This window comes from Hyperolius riggenbachi, chromosome 5 (genome assembly GCF_040937935.1).
Source record: "Hyperolius riggenbachi isolate aHypRig1 chromosome 5, aHypRig1.pri, whole genome shotgun sequence".
NCBI classification, from domain to species: domain Eukaryota; kingdom Metazoa; phylum Chordata; class Amphibia; order Anura; family Hyperoliidae; genus Hyperolius; species Hyperolius riggenbachi.
Genome location: NC_090650.1, coordinates 444,998,765 through 445,024,231, shown reverse-complemented (window position 1 = coordinate 445,024,231; position 25,467 = coordinate 444,998,765). Strand labels below are relative to the sequence as shown.

The following is a 25,467-nucleotide window of genomic DNA, read 5'->3' as shown; positions in this document are numbered from 1 at the left end:
CCCCACCTGCCTTTACAGTGGTTGCCTGCTGGTGACCCTGACTTGTGAGTATTTAGCAATACAAACTTATTGCCACCTTGTCCAGTACGAATTACACTATTGGGGCTCTTGGTGTTCCCTGTTTTTATCAGTGCGAATAAAGCACAATATATTTCAGTTCTGTTTAAGGCTACTTGCACACCAAGACGTTGCGTTAGGTGCCACGTTAAGATCGCATAACGTGCACCTAACGCAAGGCCTGGTGCTCTTCTATGTGGACGTCAGAGTGAGCCGCGTTGTGCAGCTCACTCTGGCGTCCGTGATGCGTACTCTTAGACGCATGCGGCATCACGTGGTCCCGCTGGCCAATCGCCGCACAGAGCGGCCGCACCAGGCAGTAAACACTGCACGTCACAACGTGCAGTGAATATTAATTAGCCATGTGCCTGGCCGCTCTCCGCTCCTCTCCAACGTGACTGCGCATGTGCAGACAGTCTAACGCGGCTTAAGCCGCTCTAACGCCGTAGCATGCTGCACTTTCGGGAGAACGTGCAGCGTTACATGTAACGCAACGTAAGCTGTGTGAACAGCCCACTTGTGTTACATTGCTGTGCGTTGGGAGAGCGTTACAGGCTGCACTAACGTGCGCCTGTAACGTCTTAGTGTGTAAGCAGCCTCACTCTATGCCTGACGAAGTGACCCGACTGTCATTGAAAGCTGTCATCTACTTCATTTATTTTAAGGCTGCTTCTTCTACTGGCTATACAGTGCTACACAATACTACAAGATGGATTGTAAACTATTATTCTATAATCAGTATTATGCAGATATTCCTGATCTGTGCAATGCAGTAACACACTGGCAGATGGCGGTAACGCCACGGTTACAATATCCACATTGTGTAACACGTGTTATAACATGCGCAATACAATTCACAATGCGCAATATAATGCATAATATTTCATAGCCAAGTCGTCTTCTATGCCACATGCTTGTTTCTGTGCACCTTACTCACAAATGTGCAGCAGAAAATACAATCCACTGCCAACTCAACACACAAACCACTTGTACATTGCTATGGTAACGCGTGGTATGCAATTTATGCAAGTAGCATACTGCTATTTGCCATAGCAACGCACACGTTACCCCGGTAAAGTGTGCACTCCCCTTGTGCTAGTACCAGTTATACTGCCATGTGCTTCCTCTAGTAGATTGCCCAGCAGTCCTCCCATCAGACCCATAGAGTGACCGAGGCCTGAGTGAGGATGATTGAGTGTACCGGAAACTATGGCTACCCCAGCATTCCACAATTGTGGAATGCTGGGGTTGCCATAGTTTCTATTTACATCGGCCTATTTACATAAAAGGCCTTTTGGTAGAAAACATAAGAGACATCGTCTGCACAAATCCAGAAACATTTCAAACTTAAGTGCCAATGACACAAATACAAAAAAAAATAATTTTAGGAAGTTCTGTACACCAAACTGTATACTGTTGTCATGGTTTCCAGCAAGCTTAGTAGTTTAGTTTTAATTCAGCTTCACCAGTATCTGAAAGCTATAGCAACTGCAGCCTAAGATAAAAAGATCTTTTTTTGTTGTTTTTTTTACTAAAAATTAAAGCACACCTTAAATGACGATAAGGAGGCTGACATATTTATTTTATTTTAGACAATGTCTCTAATACATTTAGCCATAGCCCCTGAACAAGCATGCAGCAGATCAGATGCTCTGACTGAAGTGTGACAAGATTAGCTGCATGCTTGTTTCTGGTGTGTGATTCAGACACTACTGCAGCCAAAGAGATCAGCAGGGCTGCCAGGCAACTGGTATTGTTTAAAAGGAAATAAATATGGCAGCCTCCATGTCCCTCTCACTTCAGTTGTCCAATAGAGTACCATTGTGGCAATCGTTGGGTCTGTACAATAAGAATAGACATGTCTGTAACATACAATCTCCAACAATCGTACATTTCCAGGAATGTTATCCAGACACTTTCCATGAAGTTATTTCACAGTAAGACCAACAGATTGACCTGTGAAAAGAGATTGTGATGTGTATGGAGGGAAGGATTGTACATCTTCTGTATCCACCCTGCATATGAGACTTTATGAAGATTGTGGAGCTCGTGAGATCCACAAAACCTGGAGCAGACTCTTCAGAAAACTGTCTGCTGTTCATTTACAACTCTTACATGGGTTATATCATATCATAACGAGGATTGCTAAGAGGTTAGTGAGACAGCAGCTGTGCAGTTACAGACCCATGCAGTACCTGCAGCACAAAGTGTTTGTAGCAATAATAAATACTATTTTCACTGCCGCTGCATGTTTACTGCAGTAATTGTGAGTTTGCTATTTCACTAGCTATTCTCGCTGTGATCTGATATAACCCATGTAGGAGATACAAACATTTGAAACTTAATAGTAGATCATTAATTTGATGGATTGCGCAGGCTCCTCACATATCTCCAGTCTTCCTAAAATCAGCCACGATCTGAAAGTGGCCACACACCATACAATTGTTAAAAAAAAATGTATATAAGGATTACAATCAATTTTTCGGATAGATTGTAATTTTTAAAACATCTAATCAATATATCACATACATCCGTTTGGTTTCTCCCCAATTATGAAAAAAAAAATGATCGAAAACTGAAACAAATTGCTTGGATCTATCAATCAAGAAAATGACAATCTATCTGACATACCGTTCAATCTCGAGAAACATTGATCTGAATTTTCCGCCACCACTCCCGATCGACTTATTTTGAAAAAATGAGAAATCACTCGCTTGAAGAATAAAACGTTCTATTTTTCTGCACAAATGATCGTTTTTACCAAAAAGCTGAAAAAATGTATATTTTTATTGTATGGTGTGCTGCCCCTTTAAGGCTGGCTGGCAGGGTGGGCATAGCGTAGCGTCTTGTTTTATTGCCCCTCCAGTCCCACTACAGAGCACAGCCAGCCAATCAGCTTCCTGGCAGCCAGGGGGACGTGTGTGTGAACCCCCCTCCGCTGTTTTATAGTGTGAACCCCCCCTTATCTCTGACAACTTGTCACTTGCAGCCCCGCAGCTCTCAAACAAACTCGCCTAAATCTACCCAGCCCAGAAATCCCACCAACTAAAAATAAAAAACGATCCAGAAATGCCGATTGTTCTGATCTCGGCAGCGCCTGGCACCAGATGGCAGCCAAACGGCACCATGCAAGAATTTCTGGACGAAGCCGTAGCGTGACATACTGCCACTGCGTTTGTGTGAATGAGCGACGAGGGGGTGTGTCCGGGTGGGAGTGCCCGCGATTTACATGAAGCCGTGACACGCATATGGCATGTCCATTATAGTGCCAACCTGTGTGTGCCCGCACGCTGCCCGTGCCCGAGGTGGCCGCGGTGATGGGAGTGTCCTGCGCTATTGTGAGGACAAGGAGCTGGAAGCCCCTCGCTGCGGACCCTTCTTTGTTGTAAAATACAAGGGGCTGTTCACACGGTGCGCGCCGTCGGTCGTGCCTGGCTGCAAAGCGTGGCGACCAATTGTGCACAATACACTCCACACTGCATTCTCCTCCATACAATCATTCGACAGTCGTGTACAATACACTCCACACTGCATTCTCCTCCATACAATCATTCGACAATCACAATACACTCCACACTGCATTCTCATCCATACAATCATTCGACAATCGTGCACAATACACTCCACACTGCATTCTCCTCCATACAATCATTCGACAATCGTGCACAATACACTCCACACTGCATTCTCCTCCATACAATCATTCGACAATCGTGCACAATACACTGCACACTGCATTCTCCTCCATACAATCATTCGACAATCGTGTACAATACACTCCACACTGCATTCTCCTCCGTACAATCATTCGACAATCGTGCACAATACACTGCACACTGCATTCTCCTCCATACAATCATTCGACAATCGTGCACAATACACTGCACACTGCATTCTCCTCCATACAATCATTCGACAATAGTGCACAACACTCCACACTGCATTCTCCTCCGTACAATCATTCGACAGTCGTGCACAATACACTCCACACTGCATTCTCCTCCATACAATCATTCGACAATCGTGCACAATACACTGCACACTGCATTCTCCTCCATACAATCATTCGACAATTGTGTACAATACACTCCACACTGCATTCTCCTCCGTACAATCATTCGACAATCGTGTACAATACACTCCACACTGCATTCTCCTCCATACAATCATTCGACAATCGTGCACAATACACTCCACACTGCATTCTCCTCCGTACAATCATTCGACAATCGTGTACAATACACTCCACACTGCATTCTCCTCCGTACAATCATTCGACAATCGTGTACAATACACTCCACACTGCATTCTCCTCCGTACAATCATTCGACAATAGTGCACAATACACTCCACACTGCATTCTCCTCCGTACAATCATTCGACAATCGTGCACAATACACTCCACACTGCATTCTCCTCCGTACAATCATTCGACAATCGTGCACAATACACTCCACACTGCATTCTCCTCCATACAATCATTCAACAATCGTGTACAATACACTCCACACTGCATTCTCCTCCGTACAATCATTCGACAATCGTGTACAATACACTCCACACTGCATTCTCCTCCGTACAATCATTCGACAATAGTGCACAATACACTCCACACTGCATTCTCCTCCATACAATCATTCAACAATCGTGTACAATACACTCCACACTGCATTCTCCTCCATACAATCATTCGACAATCGTGCACAATACACTCCACACTGCATTCTCCTCCGTACAATCATTCGACAATCGTGCACAATACACTCCACACTGCATTCTCCTCCGTACAATCATTCGACAATCACAATACACTCCACACTGCATTCTCCTCCATACAATCATTCGACAATCGTGTACAATACACTCCACACTGCATTCTCCTCCGTACAATCATTCGACAATCGTGCACAATACACTCCACACTGCATTCTCCTCCGTACAATCATTCGACAATTGTTCACAATACACTCCACACTGCATTCTCCTCCGTACAATCATTCGACAATCGTGCACAATACACTCCACACTGTATTCTCATCCATACAATCATTCGACAATCGTGCACAATACACTCCACACTGCATTCTCCTCCGTACAATCATTCGACAATCGTGCTCAATACACCCTACACTGCATTCTCCTCCGTACAATAATTGTCATGAGATGAAAGTCACCGACACGTTACTGAAACACGACAGGCATGCAGAGGGAGGGCGTTACCTTGACATGGAGGGTGCTGTGTGCCCGGGTACAGCATGGCGGGGGTCCTCTGTCCCTTCTCGCTGGGCTCGCTGGCCTCTCACTGTCGCACCTGCTGCTCTGTGCTCACCATCTCCCCCAGACGCTGAGCTGTGGCCGCCACCCACATCCAAACTTTATCCGGGGGCTTCTGCGCCGTGCCATGGCCCCCTCCGAGGTGGATCCGGGATCAGCAGGTCCCTCGGCTTTCCTCCTGGGAATGTGGCGGGAGATGTGGCGGCTCTCAGAGAAACTTTCTGTGCCCGTCAGTCAGTGTGTGTGTGAGATACACGCGGGCTGTATTGTTCTGTGATTCCTTTATCCTTCTCTGCTGGAGAGGTGGCAGCGAGGGGAGGAGGGGACAGCGATGGGGACAGGAATGCCTCTCTCAAGACTCCTGACCATCAATAGACTGTCAGCTCCTGAGGCCAGAGGGGGCAGCCCATCACAATGCCAGGGGGCCATTGTACACAAGCCTGCAGTCCGTGAGGGGGCATTGTGCGGTCTTGTCAGTCACGGTGCATGCGTGATAAAATGCAGAGCGACGACGCGCTATCGTGACAAAATACCTGCTAAGACGGCGGAACACCAGAGTGAAAAAAAAATCACCCGGCGAATAATCCTGCATGCCACACGCGAGAAGCCGCCTCCTACAACGCTTTCACCAGCACACAAAGCTCTAGATTTGTGAATTTGAAAAAAAATGGAGCACGACACGTGCGTTTTTTTAGGAAATCTCTGCGTAAAGTAGGAACGTGTTTCAGTTTGCCGCAAGGATCTGACAGATACGTTTGTAGACCCGCTGGAGCGTTTCCGGTAATTATTCCCTGCGGAGAGATAATGGGAATTTTTTATTTCTTTACTCAAAACTATAACATTTATTGAGAATTTGAGGAAAGCGAGTGCACAGAGGTCGGGAAAGGTAACCAGGCATGAAAGAGATGGCACAAAGCAAAAGGTAGAAATCCACATCTCCAGACATACAACAATATAAAATGGCAAAATACGTTCATAGTAAAGTAATACATGCTGTACAATTTCTCAGTCCTACAACAAACCTTACTAAAGATTTCTCCAATCTTCCAGCCTTTGTTTCGTAGATACAGCAAATAATGTAAGATTGTACAGCAAATCCTAGGGAGGGTTTTTGGTACATATTTCAGATGCGAGAATAGGGAAGATTCTTGCAACATAATAATTTATCACTTCTATCTAAGATAACACATTTATTCTCATTCACATTTTCTCTACATAGATAATACTTAATCGTGAACTGATTGATTTGGGTAATAAGCCTGTTGAAAGGGGGTGATGCTTGTCGCCATGACGACACAATTGTTCACAAAGCAGCAGAAATTATAAGCCCGGTTCATTTCTTGAGCATTTAGAGTACTTTTTTTTTAATACAGGCTAAAGAGGAACTGTCGCGAAAATCTTAAAATGTAAAGCATACAAATAAGAAGTATGTTTTTTCCAGAGTAAATTGAGCCATAAATTACTTTTCTCCTATGTTGCTGTCACTTACAGTAAGTAGTAGAAATCTGACAGAACCGACAGGTTTTGGACTAGCCCATCTTCTCATAGGGGGGTTCTCAGGGTTTTCTTTATTTTTAAAAGCACGTAGAAAATGACAGTTGCTCCGTCCAACTGCCCAAATATTGTACGGTGAGCAGGGAGGCTGGGCAGCATCTTTGTATAAATCTTTTTCAGGGAACGTCTTTATAAAGAGTAAAGGCTATGCTGAGAATCCCCCATGAAGAGATGGACTAGCCCAAAACCTGTCGGTAATGTCAGATTTCTACTACTTACTGTAAGTGACAACAACATAGGAGAAAAGTAATTTAGGGCTCATTTTACTCCGGGAGAAATGTACTTATTTATATGCATTTTAAATTTTAAGATTTTCCGACAGTTCCTCTTAATGATGCGGCCTTCAGCATACCTGTGTCTAGTCTTATCTTCAGAGTGGACCTTATAATATCAGTAATCTGCTTCAGATCTCCATTTCCCACCAGATGTGAGGAAAGGATACCTACCTGGGCACAATCCTAAAAGCAGTACCAGCAGCAGGCCGGGTTTACCTTGAGGATTGTGGAAGGCCGCGAGTCCCATCTTGTCAGCATTTTATATAAACGATTATAATTTATATGAACGATTTGTCTTAAGGATGAGAATCTCAAGACTGTTCTTATGCTCTTACAGGCCATGTTCTCAGGGTTCTGGTGCTATTGGCCCTCTACGATCTTTAAGTCACCATGCTTTATCCTTTAGTTCTTTATATACATTAAATACATTCATGAAAGGACCGCTATCGCCAAAAAACTGTAAAATTTAAAATACACGTATCATATACAAATAAGAAGTACGTTTGTTGGCCCTTATACTACATGGGCTGGTAAAAGTGGCCAATAAAACTGAATATGTGTACCTGGCTGGTAAACACATACGATTTTGATTGGCCAATTGTAACACTTCCATATAGCATGAAGCCCAACAGATGAACAGATTGTGTAGGTAAGTTCTCATACTACAAGGAGGAGGTAAAATTGGCCAATCAAAACTGCATGTGTGTAGCAGGCTTTACATGACATGAAGTTGTAGGTTTACCGAAATCTCCTTCAGCTGGCCTGCCAGTGTTATGCGGATAGCTCCTTTTCTTGGCATATCAGTGGTATGTGGATAGCTTCTTTAGTTAGACTGTCAGTGTTCTGCTGATATATCCTTCAGTTGGTCTCCTAGTGGTGTACGGATAGCTCCTTCAGCTTCCTGTCAGTGATAGGACAATAGCTTCTTTAGCTTCCCATGAGTGGTATGCAGATAGCTTCTTCAGCTAGCCTGCCAATATACCATACCAAGGCTGATATATCCTTCAGTTGGTCTCCTAGTGGTGTACGGATAGCTCCTTCAGCTTCCTGTCAGTGATAGGACAATAGCTTCTTTAGCTTCCCATGAGTGGTATGCAGATAGCTTCTTCAGCTAGCCTGCCAATATACCATACCAAGGCTGATATACCTGATACGGGTAAAACCTTCAGCTTTCAGTCAGCGATATGACAATAGTTTCTTTAGCTGGCCTGTCAGTGATATCATGAAAGCTCCTTCAGTTGACCTGTCAGTGGAGTAGTATGCCTATAGCTCCTTCATCTGGCCTGCCAATGGTATATGCATAGCTCCTTCAGGTGGCCTTCCAGTGGTATGCCGATATATCCTTTAGTTAGTGTCCCAGTGGTTTACGGATATCTCTTTCAGTTTTCTGTCAGTGATATGAGCTACAGAGCTGGTCTATCAGTGATATGCGGATAGCTCCTTCAGCTGGTCTATCAGTGATATGCGGACAGCTCCTTCAGCTGGTCTATCAGTGGTATGTGGATAGATGCTTCAGCTGGTCTATCAGTGGTATGCAGATAGCTCCTTCAGCTGGTCTATCAGTGGTATGCAGATAGCTCCTTCAGCTGGTCTATCAGTGGTATGCGGACAGCTCCTTCAGCTGGTCTATCAGTGGTATATGGACAGCTTCTTCAGCTGGTCTGTCAGTGGTATGCGGATAGCTCCTTCAGCTGGTCTATCAGTGGTATGCGGACAGCTCCTTCAGCTGGTCTATCAGTGGTATGCGGATAGCTCCTTCAGCTGGTCTATCAGTGGTATGTGGACAGCTCCTTCAGCTGGTCTATCAGTGGTATGCGGATAGCTCCTTCAGCTGGTATGCCGATATATCCTTTAGTTAGTGTCCCAGTGGTTTACGGATATCTCTTTCAGTTTTCTGTCAGTGATATGACCTACAGAGCTGGTCTATCAGTGATATGCGGATAGCTCCTTCAGCTGGTCTATCAGTGATATGCGGACAGCTCCTTCAGCTGGTCTATCAGTGGTATGCGGATAGCTCCTTCAGCTGGTCTATCAGTGGTATGTGGACAGCTCCTTCAGCTGGTCTATCAGTGGTATGCGGATAGCTCCTTCAGCTGGTCTGTCAGTGGTATGCGGATAGCTCCTTCAGCTGGTCTATCAGTGGTATGCGGATAGCTCCTTCAGATGGTGTATCAGTGGTATGCGGATAGCTCCTTCAGTTGGTCTATCAGTGGTATGCGGACAGCTCCTTCAGCTGGTCTATCAGTGGTATGTGGATAGCTCCTTCAGCTGGTCTATCAGTGGAATGCGAATAGCTCCTTCAGCTGGTCTATCAGTGGTATGCGGACAGCTCCTTCAGCTGGTCTATCAGTGGTATGCGGATAGCTCCTTCAGCTGGTCTATCAGTGGTATGCAGATAGCTCCTTCAGCTGGTCTATCAGTGGTATGCGGATAGCTCCTTTAGCTGGTCTATCAGTGGTATGCAGACAGCTCCTTCAGCTGGTCTATCAGTGGTATGCGGACAGCTCCTTCAGCTGGTCTATCAGTGGTATGCGGATAGCTCCTTCAGCTGGTCTATCAGTGGTATGTGGACAGCTCCTTCAGCTGGTCTATCAGTGGTATGCAGACAGCTCCTTCAGCTGGTCTATCAGTGGTATGCGGATAGCTCCTTCAGCTGGTCTATCAGTGGTATGTGGACAGCTCCTTCAGCTGGTCTATCAGTGGTATGCGGATAGCTCCTTCAGCTGGTCTGTCAGTGGTATGCGGACAGCTCCTTCAGCTGGTCTATCAGTGGTATGCGGACAGCTCCTTCAGCTGGTCTATCAGTGGTATGCGGATAGCTCCTTCAGATGGTCTATCAGTGGTATGCGGATAGCTCCTTCAGCTGGTCTATCAGTGGTATGCGGATAGCTCCTTCAGCTGGTCTATCAGTGGTATGCGGACAGCTCCTTCAGCTGGTCTATCAGTGGTATGTGGATAGCTCCTTCAGCTGGTCTATCAGTGGTATGCGGATAGCTCCTTCAGCTGGTATGCCGATATATCCTTTAGTTAGTGTCCCAGTGGTTTACGGATATCTCTTTCAGTTTTCTGTCAGTGATATGACCTACAGAGCTGGTCTATCAGTGATATGCGGATAGCTCCTTCAGCTGGTCTATCAGTGATATGCGGACAGCTCCTTCAGCTGGTCTATCAGTGATATGCGGACAGCTCCTTCAGCTGGTCTATCAGTGGTATGTGGACAGCTCCTTCAGCTGGTCTATCAGTGGTATGTGGACAGCTCCTTCAGCTGGTCTATCAGTGGTATGCGGATAGCTCCTTCAGCTGGTCTATCAGTGGTATGCGGATAGCTCCTTCAGATGGTGTATCAGTGGTATGCGGATAGCTCCTTCAGTTGGTCTATCAGTGGTATGCGGACAGCTCCTTCAGCTGGTCTATCAGTGGTATGTGGATAGCTCCTTCAGCTGGTCTATCAGTGGTATGCGAATAGCTCCTTCAGCTGGTCTATCAGTGGTATGCGGACAGCTCCTTCAGCTGGTCTATCAGTGGTATGCGGATAGCTCCTTCAGCTGGTCTATCAGTGGTATGCAGATAGCTCCTTCAGCTGGTCTATCAGTGGTATGCAGATAGCTCCTTCAGCTGGTCTATCAGTGGTATGCGGATAGCTCCTTTAGCTGGTCTATCAGTGGTATGCGGACAGCTCCTTCAGCTGGTCTATCAGTGGTATGCGGACAGCTCCTTCAGCTGGTCTATCAGTGGTATGCGGATAGCTCCTTCAGCTGGTCTATCAGTGGTATGTGGACAGCTCCTTCAGCTGGTCTATCAGTGGTATGCAGACAGCTCCTTCAGCTGGTCTATCAGTGGTATGCGGATAGCTCCTTCAGCTGGTCTATCAGTGGTATGTGGACAGCTCCTTCAGCTGGTCTATCAGTGGTATGCGGATAGCTCCTTCAGCTGGTCTGTCAGTGGTATGCGGACAGCTCCTTCAGCTGGTCTATCAGTGGTATGCGGACAGCTCCTTCAGCTGGTCTATCAGTGGTATGCGGATAGCTCCTTCAGATGGTCTATCAGTGGTATGCGGATAGCTCCTTCAGCTGGTCTATCAGTGGTATGCGGATAGCTCCTTCAGCTGGTCTATCAGTGGTATGCGGACAGCTCCTTCAGCTGGTCTATCAGTGGTATGTGGATAGCTCCTTCAGCTGGTCTATCAGTGGTATGCAGATAGCTCTTTCAGCTGGTCTATCAGTGGTGTCCGGATAGCTCCCTCAGCTGGTCTATCAGTGGTATGCAGACAGCTTCTTCAGCTGGTCTATCAGTGGTATGCGGACAGCTCCTTCAGCTGGTCTATCAGTGGTATGCAGATAGCTCCTTCAGCTGGTCTATCAGTGGTATGCAGACAGCTTCTTCAGCTGGTCTATCAGTGGTATGTGGACAGCTCCGTCAGCTGGTCTATCAGTGGTATGTGGACTGCTCCTTCAGCTGGTCTATCAGTGGTATGCGGACAGCTCCTTCAGAGGGTCTATCAGTGGTACGCAGATAGCTCCTTCAGCTGGTCTATCAGTGGTATGTGGACAGCTCCTTCAGCTGGCCTGTCAGTGGTATGTGGACTGCTCCTTCAGCTGGTCTATCAGTGGTATGCGGACAGCTCCTTCACAGGGTCTATCAGTGGTATGCGGATAGCTCCTTCAGCTGGTCTATCAGTGGTACGCAGATAGCTCCTTCAGCTGGTCTATCAGTGGTATATGGACAGCTCCTTCAGCTGGTCTATCAGTGGTATGCAGACAGCTCCTTCAGCTGGTCTATCAGTGGTATGCAGACAGCTCCTTCAGCTGGTCCATCAGTGGTATGCGGATATCAGTGGTATATGGACAGCTCCTTCAGCTGGTCTATCAGTGGTATGCAGACAGCTCCTTCAGCTGGTCTATCAGTGGTATGCGGACAGTTCCTTCAGCTGGTCTATCAGTGGTATTCGGATAGCTCCTTCAGCTGGTCTAACAGTGGTATGCAGATAGCTCCTTCAGCTGGTCTATCAGTGGTATGCGGACAGCTCCTTCAGCTGGTCTATCAGTGGTATGTGGACAGCTCCTTCAGCTGGTCCATCAGTGGTATGCAGATAGCCCCTTCAGCTGGTCTATCAGTGGTATGCGGACAGCTCCTTCAGCTGGTCTATCAGTGGTATGTGGACAGCTCCTTCAGCTGGTCTATCAGTGGTATGTGGACAGCTCCTTCAGCTGGTCTGTCAGTGGTATGCGGATAGCTCCTTCAGCTGGTCTATCAGTGGTATGCGGATAGCTCCTTCAGATGGTCTATCAGTGGTATGCGGATAGCTCCTTCAGCTGGTCTATCAGTGGTATGCGGACAGCTCCTTCAGCTGGTCTATCAGTGGTATGTGGATAGCTCCTTCAGCTGGTCTATCAGTGGTATGCGGATAGCTCCTTCAGCTGGTCTATCAGTGGTATGCGGACAGCTCCTTCAGCTGGTCTATCAGTGGTATGCAGATAGCTCCTTCAGCTGGTCTATCAGTGGTATGCGGACAGCTCCTTCAGCTGGTCTATCAGTGGTATGCGGACAGCTCCTTCAGCTGGTCTATCAGTGGTATGCGGACAGCTCCTTCAGCTGGTCTATCAGTGGTATGCAGACAGCTTCTTCAGCTGGTCTATCAGTGGTATGTGGACAGCTCCGTCAGCTGGTCTATCAGTGGTATGTGGACTGCTCCTTCAGCTGGTCTATCAGTGGTATGCGGACAGCTCCTTCAGAGGGTCTATCAGTGGTATGCGGATAGCTTCTTCAGCTGGTCTATCAGTGGTACGCAGATAGCTCCTTCAGCTGGTCTATCAGTGGTATGTGGACAGCTCCTTCAGCTGGCCTGTCAGTGGTATGTGGACTGCTCCTTCAGCTGGTCTATCAGTGGTATGCGGACAGCTCCTTCACAGGGTCTATCAGTGGTATGCGGATAGCTCCTTCAGCTGGTCTATCAGTGGTACGCAGATAGCTCCTTCAGCTGGTCTATCAGTGGTATATGGACAGCTCCTTCAGCTGGTCTATCAGTGGTATGCAGACAGCTCCTTCAGCTGGTCTATCAGTGGTATGCAGACAGCTCCTACAGCTGGTCCATCAGTGGTATGCGGATATCAGTGGTATATGGACAGCTCCTTCAGCTGGTCTATCAGTGGTATGCAGACAGCTCCTTCAGCTGGTCTATCAGTGGTATGCAGACAGCTCTTTCAGCTGGTCTATCAGTGGTATGCGGACAGTTCCTTCAGCTGGTCTATCAGTGGTATTCGGATAGCTCCTTCAGCTGGTCTATCAGTGGTATATGGACAGCTCCTTCAGCTGGTCTATCAGTGGTATATGGACAGCTTCTTCAGCTGGTCTGTCAGTGGTATGCGGACAGCTCCTTCAGCTGGTCTATCAGTGGTATGCAGATAGCTCCTTCAGCTGGTCTATCAGTGGTATATGGACAGCTCCTTCAGCTGGTCTATCAGTGGTATGCGGACAGCTCCTTCATCTATTATATGAAGTGCTGGGGTTTCTCTTCTTATTAAATCAGATTAAAAGCGAGTGGTGATAAACAATAAAGTGATTACTACGCCTCAATTGATTTCCAATCTGGGAGGCATTGATTGCTTGCCAAAACATCAATGAAAACTCCCAGGGACGGGTGTGGTGCAAAGTACGCTCATACATGCTGGGTTTGATTTGCTCTGTTTTAAGTTGCTTGGTGTTCAAAAAACTACCCAGGGAAAATTGACATCTCATTCTTCATTTCTAGTTTGGACTGGAAATTCTGACTTGCATGCAAATATATGGTAAATTGCATGCAGCTTGGCATTGGGCAAATCGAAATAGGTCAGAAGTGTTTTTAAATTGCCCGATTCTAAGCTGCACAAAATGTGTCTTCCATCTGCATGTAAGATGGAATGATTTGCATACCGTTTACCGGCTCTAGTCTCTTCTCGATGCGGAGCAACAACGTGAGACTCGAGAACGAGAGGAAGCCCAAATTTTACTTTTATTTGTAGCTCGGGGTCCCTTTAAGTACTATAAACAGATTGTGTAGGCACAAGCTCTCGTTCTATAGAGAAGTGGTAACATTGTCCAATCATTGGTCAATGGAAATTGTATGTGTGTAGGCACCCTAACATTATCCACAGTTATAAACTCCATGTAACGATTGTGGAACTTTCTCCGTGATCAGCGCACAACGCGTGCGCTGACACGGCGGAAATCCTCCACAAGCGTATATTTGCGGGCACCCAGCAAAAGGTGCTACGCACCCGTAGAGGGAAATTCCTGTCGGCAGATGGCGCTGGGGAGTGCAGAGGAATCAATCCTCTGTACCTCCACAAATGCCAGACAGGAATTGTACGAAGCGCAGAACGCAATCGCAAGAGAAGCGATTGCGAATGAGAACAAGCAAAGGGACAGGTTGTATGTGTGTGCGTCTAGTCGCCACCCCGCGACCGCGCACACACAACAGCAGATACGAAACAGAAACGCGATCGCGAGAGGTGCGATCGCCAAGCGTGACACAAGGCTACAGCAAGGCGGAGCACGAGAGTAGCAAAGGCACAGCAAATAATACAATGAGGAGATACGGAAAATAACAAACACTAGCTAACCGCGAACACCGCACTCATTCGCAACAGTGCACGCGGTTATGCGCGGTCTCCACGTGATAAGCACAATAGAGACAAGCACGCCTAACTAACCGACACAAGACAGACACCACACAAACGCGCTTGCTACACGGTTGCCTTACCGCAGGCACCAGCAAGCGCACGCAAACAGACAGACAACGAGAATCGATCAAACAGGAACCACTGCTCTTACCGTCAGAGCCAGTGCGAACCAGGTATCAGAAAGATCCACTGCTCTTGCTGTCAGAGCAGTGTGATCCAAGCACACGACAAACAGAAGGAGTAACCAGCAGCGACCGCAGCCGAGGTTAGGTCCAAGATCCAGACCAGAGGAATCCACTGCCACTAACGCTAGGGCAAGTGCGATTCAGACAGACAGAACAGAAGGATCCACAGCGCTAGCGAAAAGTGGCTAGCGCGATCCAATGAAACAGAACAGAAGGATCCACAGCGCTAGCAAAAAGTGGCTAGCGCGATCCAATGAGACAGAACAGAAGGATCCACAGCGCTAGAGAAAAGTGGCTAGCGCGATCCCAGGAGACAGAACAGATGAGGTAGGCAGAAACAACCGCTGTTCCAACCTACACTCCAGACACAATCAGAAGGATCCACAGCCACTAACGCTAGGGCTTGTGCGATCCAAACACAAGACAGACAGAACAGGCAAAACAGATAATGCAATCCTAACTGCACTAAGGAAAACCTGCCTAGCACAGTTTCCAGGAATTACTCTAAGCTGATCTTCAAACAGAGAGTAAGGCTGACACCCCACCAGGAGTGTTACATAGGACGAAATCCTTATGACCAGCGAAGCATTGTGGGAAAGACATAGTACTTATAGTACACGCCTCCAATGAATGTGGCCAGGTAATTTGCATGACAACGTATGCAAATTCCTCTGCAAGCACAAGCTGCAAAACTGACAGCAGCTCTTCTTTCCAGAGTCCTGCAGCATGCAAATCAAAACAATGGTCAAAAAGCTGCCTGCCTGCACAGGCAACTGAGCAAATCATCACACTCCAGAGCAATGTCAGGTCTGGGAGATCAATCTGCCTGTGTGTGCTCAAGAAGGAATCAGATTCGCCTGGTACACACTCTCAATTATGATTGGCCAATCACTGGCCGTTTTTACCACCACCATGTAGTCTGAGGGTCAGTAGAATAGAAAGCTATGAGCAGATTGTGTGGGTAAGCCCTTCTACTACATGGAGGTGGTAAAATCGGTAAGTGATTGGCCAATCATAATTGAAAGTGTATAACAGGCTTAAAGGAGACAAACAAAAACTTCTGGTTGGTTCTGTTTTGTGAGCAAATATGATTCCTTCTTGAGCACACAAAGGCAGATTGATCTCCCAGACCTGACATTGCTCTGGAGTTTATAACTGGGGATAATGGTAGGGTGCCTACACACATCCAATTTCCATTGGCCAATGTTGGGCCGATTTTCCCACTTCTCTGTAGGATGAGAGCTTGCTTTAGTCCAGGAGTTCTGGAATTCTGAGAATGAACTTGACAACCACAGAAGGTATGATTTAGGGAGTCCCTCTTATTGCACAGAAGTGTTAAGATTGTACAACCAAGATTGTATGCATAATCGGAAGCTTTAGTTAATTCTTCTGAAACTGAGAAGCTCTGAATAAAAACGATAATCTAGGAATAAAGGTGGCTACACATCAGTAAGCTTGGTGGCCGATCGATCATCCAATTTGATTATATTCAAATCGGATGAAAAACGGTGCAGCCAAGTGCATGCCCAATCAACAATGCGACCAATTATGGGCAGAAATTGGTCAAATCAATCGGTGAGACATGCTGCAACATGTCAGGCCGTCGTGGTCGGTTGTGTCTGCAGTGGTAACGGCGAATGCGGCGAAACCCCTGGCGCTGCCCCACCAATAGTCAATGTGCTCCCCCCAGTGTGCTATACATTACCTGTCCGTGGTCGCCGCTGGTGTATGTGCAGGAAACCGATCTCTTTCCGATCAGATTTGATCAGAGCGAGATCTGTCTCCTGGTCGATCTGCCCATCATCGTCTGATGTTTGGGCACCTTAAATCTTCCAGGAACCCCTGTGGGCGTGGCAGTGATTGGGGGACAGCAGGTGACACGGTGACAGCCGACACTTCTGGAATGAAGCCTGTAAAATTTCAGGTGACTCAGAACAAAGGACCGCAGTGTGAATGGAGGAGACGGATTGTTCCACCCCTGGCGGCAGACACGGGAATCTCCGTCTCACCTCCGCCTGGCAGGTGGATCTGTCTGCTAGGAGAGGATGAGTGAGGACAGTGCAGAAAGCCTGCATTGTTCTCTATGGCTGATGCTGGACGAAGGAGGCTGCTGGGACACGACAGACCCTGAGAGCAGCGGAGACAGTGGGGGTGCGGGAATTAGGGACGCTACAATGCTGCGCTCAGCCTGCTTCCTTTCTGCTCAGCATCCTGACACAAGCGGGGGGACACTAAGAAGCTTTCCCCGCTCCCTCCCCCCAGTCCTCTCATGCTTCTTAAACCCCTCAGAGTTTCCTTGACAACCGCAGGGACATGGCGGCATCCTACGAGTTAAACTCCGCTCTCTTATTGTTCACAAAGGGCTTAATAGGGGGGAGGGGATGCTGGAGACCCTCATTTTACTCTCACATCTCCAAATTTCCACCATCACTGAGCTAACAAACCATACAGACTGTGCGACAATACTACTACAATAACAGCAACCAGCACAGCGACTGTCCATAAAGTGTCCTATCAGCAGCTAACCCTGCACACCCCCTGTCCTGTACACTGTCCTATCACCAGCACACCCTGCACACCCCCTGTCCATACACTGTCCTATCACCAGCACACCCCCTGTCCTGCACACTGTCCTATCACCAGCACACCCTGCACAGCGCCTGTCCATACACTGTCCTATCACCAGCACACCCTGCACACCCCCTGTCCATACACTGTCCTACCACCAGCACACCCTGCACAGCGCCTGTCCTGCACACTGTCCTATCACCAGCACACCCTGCACACCCCCTGTCCAAACACTGTCCTATCACCAGCACACCCTGCACAGCACCTGTCCATACACTGTCCTATCACCAGCACACCCTGCACAGCGCCTGTCCTGCACACTGTCCTATCACCAGCGCACCCTGCACACCCCCTGTCCATACACTGTCCTATCACCAGCACACCCTGCACAGCGCCTGTCCTGCACACTGCCCTATCACCAGCACACCCAGCACAGCTCCTGTCCATACACTGTCCTATCACCAGCACACCCAGCACAGCCCCTCTCCTGTACACTGTGCTATCACCTGCACACCCTGCACACTGTCCTATCACCAGCACACCCTGCATAGCACCTCTCCTGTACACTGTCCAATCACCAGCACACCCTGCACAACCCCTGTCCTGTACACTGTCCTATCACCAGCACTCCCTGCACAGCACCTGTCCTGTACACTGTCCTATCACCAGCACACCCTGCACAGCCCCTCTCCTGTACACTGTGCTATCACCTGCACACCCTGCACAGCGCCTGTCCTGCACACTGTCCTATCACCAGCACACCCAGCACAGCCCCTCTCCTGTACACTGTGCTATCACCTGCACACCCTGCACACTGTCCTATCACCAGCACACCCTGCATAGCACCTCTCCTGTACACTGTCCAATCACCAGCACACCCTGCACAACCCCTGTCCTGTACACTGTCCTATCACCAGCACTCCCTGCACAGCACCTGTCCTGTACACTGTCCTATCACCAGCACACCCTGCACAGCCCCTCTCCTGTACACTGTGCTATCACCTGCACACCCTGCACAGCGCCTGTCCTGCACACTGTCCTATCACCAGCACACCCAGCACAGCCCCTCTCCTGTACACTGTGCTATCACCTGCACACCCTGCACACTGTCCTATCACCAGCACACCCTGCATAGCACCTCTCCTGTACACTGTCCAATCACCAGCACACCATGCACAACCCCTGTCCTGTACACTGTCCTATCACCAGCACTCCCTGCACAGCACCTGTCCTGTACACTGTCCTATCAGCAGCACACCCTGCACAGCGCCTGTCCTGTACACTGTCCTATCACCAGCACACCCTGCACAGCTCCTGTCCATACAGTGTCCTATCACCAGCACACCCTGCACAGCACCTGTCCTGTACACTGTCCTATCACCAGCACACCCTGCACAGCCCCTGTCCTGTACACTGTCCTATCACCAGCACACCCTGCACAGCCCCTGTCCTGTACACTGTCCTATCAGCAGCACACCCTGTACATAGGAAATAATGATCTGTGTGAATGTGTTGGTTTTAATGACTGTTGAGCAGCTTTTGTGCGGCAGTCACAGAGGACACGTGTTGGCAGGCGGGCAGCATCCGCACAGACCTGTCGCTGTTCCAGCATGGCAGCTCCCAGGCCTGGCTCACCTGGCATCGTGTCTCTGAGCTTCTCCCCAACAATGGCAGCCGATAGCAGCCGTCTGTCTGACGAGCTCCACAGATTAGCTACAAACAAATCTCTGGTGACAGATGGGTGACATTCTGTCTGTGGAGCCCAACGCGAGGCCGACGGATCTGTCTGCTTCCTAAATGGAAACGCTTTATTACTGAATATCTGCAGAGAATAAATACTGACTGTTCCCTGGATGTGTCATAATGCAGACAATGGTTTATTTCAGGGAATTACAAAGTTAAATAGTTTGGTTGAAAAAAGACATTCGTCCATGAAGTCCAACCAGAAATCATAGGAAGGAGGGGAGCAGTGACGCTGGCCAAACACAGGTCCACATTCCCAGAAGATCGTTTCGTTTACTTAGGGCCAGTTCACACTCGGATCGTGAATCGCAACTGCGATTTTGCCGCGATAGGCATTGTGACTCCTGTTCAACAAAATGAGAATTACAACACAATTTCCCAAAGCGCTCCATGCAAATCGCAAACGCTGCAGTGAGAAAGCAGCGCTTTGCTGATCGCTGGATATCCGACCGCAAAGTGCTGAAAAGCGGGCCTGTACACACTGCTGCGCTTGCACTTGCATGCAATTTTTAAATTGCAAAGCCTTCATGAAAATAGAAAAATTGCATTGCACCAGTGTGTACAGGTCATCACGATTTTCATGATTTTTCAAAAGACCTTGCGATTAAAAACGCACGCAATTTTAAAGGCGCAGCGCAAGCGTAGCAGTGTGTACAGGCCCTAAGTGTGACAGCAGTCTATTGAACAGAAGAATTACAAGTCATCGGGGGTGATTGAAACCACACTAAGTGCTTATCAAATAGGAAGGGGAGGGTGTGTGTGTAACCAATGACTCCATGGGGGGCAGCATGGAGGCGAATGGATAGAACTTTCTTCTTGCATTGCTGGGTCCCCGGTCCAAATCCCAGCCAGGAGACTCTCTGCATGGAGTGTGTACGTTCTCCCCATGGCTGTGTGGGTTTCCTCCGGGTACACTGGTTTCCTTCCACATCCAAAAACATACTGATAATTTGAAAAAAAAAATGGCCTAAGACTACGAAAGGAACATAAGACAATACTGACTATGGTAGTTAAGGATTAGAGTGTGAGCTCCTCTGAGCACAGTCAGTGACATGGCTATATACTCTGTAATGTGCTGCAGAAGATGTCAGTGCTATATAAATACATAATAATATGGTAGGACATTAGACTATGACTATGGTAGGATTAGAGTGTGAGCTCCTCTGAGGACAGTCAGTGACATGACTATGTACTCTGTAATGTGCTGCAGAAGATGTCAGTGCTATATAAATACATAATAATAATATGGTAGGACATTAGGCTATGACTATGGTAGGATTACATTGTGAGCTCCTCTGAGGACAGTCAGTGACATGACTATGTACTCTGTACAGTGCTGCAGAAGATGTCAGTGCTATATAAACACATACTAATAATATGGTAGGACATTACACTATGACTATGGTAGGATTAGATTGTGAGCTCCTCCGAGGGCAGTCAGTGACATGACTATGTTATTATTATTATTTAGTAATTATATAGCGCCGACATCTTCCACAGCACTGTACAGAGTGTATACAGTGGCTCGCAAAAGTATTCGGCCCCCTTGAAGTTTTCCACATTTTGTCACATTACTGCCATAAACATGAATCAATGTTATTGGAATTCCACGTGAAAGACCAATACAGAGTGGTGTACACGTGAGAAGTGGAATGAAAATCATACATGATTCCAAACATTTTTTACAAATCAATAACTGCAAAGTGGGGTGTGCGTAATTATTCAGCCCCCTGAGTCAATACTTTGTAGAACCACCTTTTGCTGCAATTACAGCTGCCAGTCTTTTAGGGTATGTCTCTACCAGCTTTGCACATCTAGAGACTGAAATCCTTGCCCATTCTTCTTTGCAAAACAGCTCCAGCTCAGTCAGATTAGATGGACAGCGTTTGTGAACAGCAGTTTTAGATCTTGCCACAGATTCTCGATTGGATTTAGATCTGGACTTTGACTGGGCCATTCTAACACATGGATATGTTTTGTTTTAAACCATTCCATTGTTGCCCTGGCTTTATGTTTAGGGTCATTGTCCTGCTGGAAGGTGAACCTCCGCCCCAGTCTCAAGTCTTTTGCAGTCTCCAAGAGGTTTTCTTCCAAGTTTGCCCTGTATTTGGCTCCATCCATCTTCCCATCAACTCTGACCAGCTTCCCTGTCCCTGCTGAAGAGATGCACCCCCAGAGGATGATGCTGCCACCACCATATTTGACAGTGGGGATGGTGTGTTCAGAGTGATGTGCAGTGTTAGTTTTCCGCCACACATAGCATTTTGCATTTTGGCCAAAAAGTTCAATTTTGGTCTCATCTGACCAGAGCACCTTCTTCCACATGGTTGCTGTGTCCCCCACATGGCTTGTGGCAAACTGCAAAGGGGACTTCTTATGCTTTCTGCTAACAATGGCTTTCTTCTTGCCACTCTTCCATAAAGGCCAACTTTGTACAGTGCATGACTAATAGTTGTCCTATGGACAGAGTCTCCTACCTGAGCTGTAGATCTCTGCAGCTCGTCCAGAGTCACCATGGGCCTCTTGACTGCATTTCTGATCAGCGCTCTCCTTGTTCGGCCTGTGAGTTTAGGTGGATGGCCATGTCTTGGTAGGTTTACAGTTGTGCCATACTCCTTCCATTTCTGAATGATCGCTTGAACAGTGCTCCATGGGATGTTCAAGGCTTTGGAAATCTTTTTGTAGCCTAATCCTGCTTTAAATTTCTCAATAACTTGATCCCTGACCTGTCTGGTGTGTTCTTTGGACTTCATGGTGTTGTTGCTCCCAATATTCTATTAGACAACCTCTGAGGCCATCACAGAGCAGCTGTATTTGTACTGACATTAGATTACACACAGGTGCACTCTATTTAGTCATTAGCACTCATCAGGCAATGTCTACGGGCAACTGACAGCACTCAGACCAAAGGGGGCTGAATAATTACGCACACCCCACTTTGCAGTTATTGATTTGTAAAAAATGTTTGGAATAATGTATGATTTTCGTTCCACTTCTCATGTGTACACCACTTTGTATTGGTCTTTCACATGGAATTCCAATAAAATTGATTCATGTTTGTGGCAGTAATGTGACAAAATGTGGAAAACTTCAAGGAGGCCCAATACTTTTGCAAGCCACTGTATATATATATATATATATATATATATATATAGTCTTGTCACTAACTGTTCCTCAGAGGGGCTCACAATCTAATCCCTACCATAGTCATATGTCTATATATGTATTGTGTAATGTATGTATTGTAGTCTAGGGACAATTTCGGGGGAAGCCAATTAACTTATCTGTATATTTTGGGATGTGGGAGGAAACTGGAGTGCCCGGAGGAAACCCACACAGACACGGGGAGAACATACAAACTCCATGCAGATGTTGACCTGGCTGGGATTTGAACCCTGAACCCAGCGATGCAAGGCGAGAGTGCTAACCTCTACGCCACCGTGCTGCCCTATGTACTCTGTAAAGTGCTGCAGAAGATATTCAGTGCTACCAAACAGGTGCGAACGATCATCAGCACACCCTGCAGGATAACACACACAGAATCACCTGTGCAGGGAACACAGCGCAGGACGGTCATACTATACTGAGAATATGAGACCGTTCTCCTATAGTGGCGCCATGTTTGGGTGAGACTTGGGAAGTTGGTGACGGAGGAGCTCAGGGAATTGGTGGAGATGCCAGAGCTTCTCTTGGATACGGGTAACAAGTTGCTGGACAACGTTCACACGGAGTGTCTCGTAAATTGTGAGCCTGGCAGTGAGGAGGACACTGGGAAGGCCTCGGAGCTGTTTGCACAATGTGTGACTGCTGGGAAGGTTATTCCCTCTATTACCCCCGCATGACAAGGCCTATTGTCCATCCACAATCAGGCAACCTCTGTCATTGTCCTGCGTGCCACTAGAGTGACCTCCAAACAGGCAGGGGGACGTGAAGTACGGCCCGGCGGAGACTTATGACTGTGTCCGGGAACGAGGAGCGCCGATGGGAAACCGACACAAAGGCGAGGAGATGAGTCAAGCGATCAGGGTGAGGAGAGGGTCAGATAATTGTACTGAGAACTCAGAGTCATTCTAATCAGGCCAGAAAGACGCCCTCAGACTGTGGAATTAACGAGATACCGGGCGGCCCAGCTCATGAAGAGGACTTGGACTTGTCACTTCCTGGATTTACTGTCCCTTCTATCAATGTGTGTATTGTTGGCCTGAGGAATGGGTGACCAAGCTGATGACCCAATAAACACCGCGATTCATGGAAACGCCAATCCTGCTCTGGACACAATGACGGGATTTACTAAAGAAGAAAAGTACAGCAATAAGTTTCTCTGGGGGAAATTTATCAAGAGTGTCTGAGACACAATATTAGTAGGTTTTTAGAAATCTGTGCAGAACTGTCTCAGACATCCTAAGAAATCCTTAGTGCAGCTTCTTTCTAAAACTGTTGTAAAATAGGAGGAGCTAGGAAGGTCTCTCAGACAGTGCAGTGTGTGAGGGGAATTGCTGTTGCTGAGGTAACCAACACACCTGCTGTATTGATAGCAGCAAGCTCTGAGGAGGAATTCAGCAGGTGGGAGGAGCACATCACAAATCATGTCTAGCCTGCACTCTGCAATCATGTCTAGCCTGCAATTCTACATCTGTAGAACTGCTGTCAAACACTTCTTAATCTGCGCCAATTTAGGGATGGATTTGCACTTTTCTTAACTGTAGTGCAGCTCTAGAAATTTATGCTAAATTGCCACTATTACCTAGGATTTAAGAAGGTTCTTATTATCATGCAGAACTGCTCTCCCTGCTGGTTAGAACAGATTAAGAAGAAAAAAACTGTCGGTAATGCTTTGATAAATCTGGCCCTCTGTGTCCGCCTCAAACATCGCACCTCAGCTATAACACGATAACGCCAGCTATCACGTATGATGCCAGCAATCACATATGATGCCAGCTATCACGTACAATGCCAGCTATCAGGTATAACGCCAGCTATCACATATGATGCCAGCTATCACATACAATGCCAGCTATCAGGTATAACGCCAGCTATCACGTACAATGCCAGCTATCACGTATGATGCCAGCAATCACGTACAATGTCAGCTATCACGTATGATGCCAGCTATCAGGTATAACGCCAGCTATCACATATGATGCCAGCTATCACGTATGATGCCAGCTATCAGGTATAACGCCAGCTATCTCGTATGATGCCAGCAATCACATATGATGCCAGCTATCACATACAATGCCAGCTATCAGGTATAACGCCAGCTATCACGTACAATGCCAGCTATCACATATGATGCCAGCTATCAGGTATAACGCCAGCTATCAGGTATAACGCCAGCTATCAGGTATAACGCCAGCTATCTCGTATGATGCCAGCTATCAGGTATAACGCCAGCTATCTCGTATGATGCCAGCAATCACATATGATGCCAGCTATCCCATACAATGCCAGCTATCAGGTATAACGCCAGCTATCACGTACAATGCCAGCTATCAGGTATAACGCCAGCTATCACATATGATACCAGCTATCAGGTATAACGCCAGCTATCAGGTATAACGCCAGCTATCACGTATGATGCCAGCTATCTCGTATGATGCCAGCTATCAGGTATAACGCCAGCTATCTCGTATGATGCCAGCAATCACATATGATGCCAGCTATCACGTACAATGCCAGCTATCACATACAATGCCAGCTATCAGGTATAACGCCAGCTATCACGTATGATGCCAGCAATCACGTCTGATGCCAGCAATCACGTCTGATGCCAGCTATCAGGTATAACGCCAGCTATCTCGTACGATGCCAGCTATCATGTATGATGCCAGCTATCACGTACAATGCCAGCTATCACATACAATGCCAGCTATCAGGTATAACGCCGGCTATCATGTATGATGCCAGCAATCACGTATGATGCCAGCAATCACGTATGATGCCAGCAATCACGTATGATGCCAGCAATCACGTATGATGCCAGCTATAACGTATGATGCCAGCAATCACGTCTGATGCCAGCAATCACGTCTGATGCCAGCAATCACGTATGATGCCAGCAATCACGTCTGATGCCAGCAATCACGTCTGATGCCAGCAATCACGTATGATGCCAGCTATAACGTATGATGCCAGCAATCACGTCTGATGCCA

The 25,467-nt window shown here is 47.4% G+C and overlaps 1 protein-coding gene across 4 annotated transcripts in view; it reads right to left on the bottom strand.

Moving 5' to 3' along the window:
* LOC137519260 (microtubule-actin cross-linking factor 1, isoforms 6/7-like) overlaps positions 1 to 25,467 on the bottom strand; it is a 277,534-nt gene that overhangs the window by 227,626 nt on the left and 24,441 nt on the right. For 3 of the 4 annotated variants that reach the window (XM_068238153.1, XM_068238154.1, XM_068238156.1), the window contains exon 1: positions 5,278 to 5,876. The exons of the other annotated variant lie outside the window; for it this stretch is intronic. The gene's annotated coding sequence lies outside the window, so the exon portion shown is untranslated. Of the gene's footprint in view, positions 1 to 5,277; positions 5,877 to 25,467 lie in introns of those variants that run through there. 4 annotated transcript variants of the gene reach the window in all.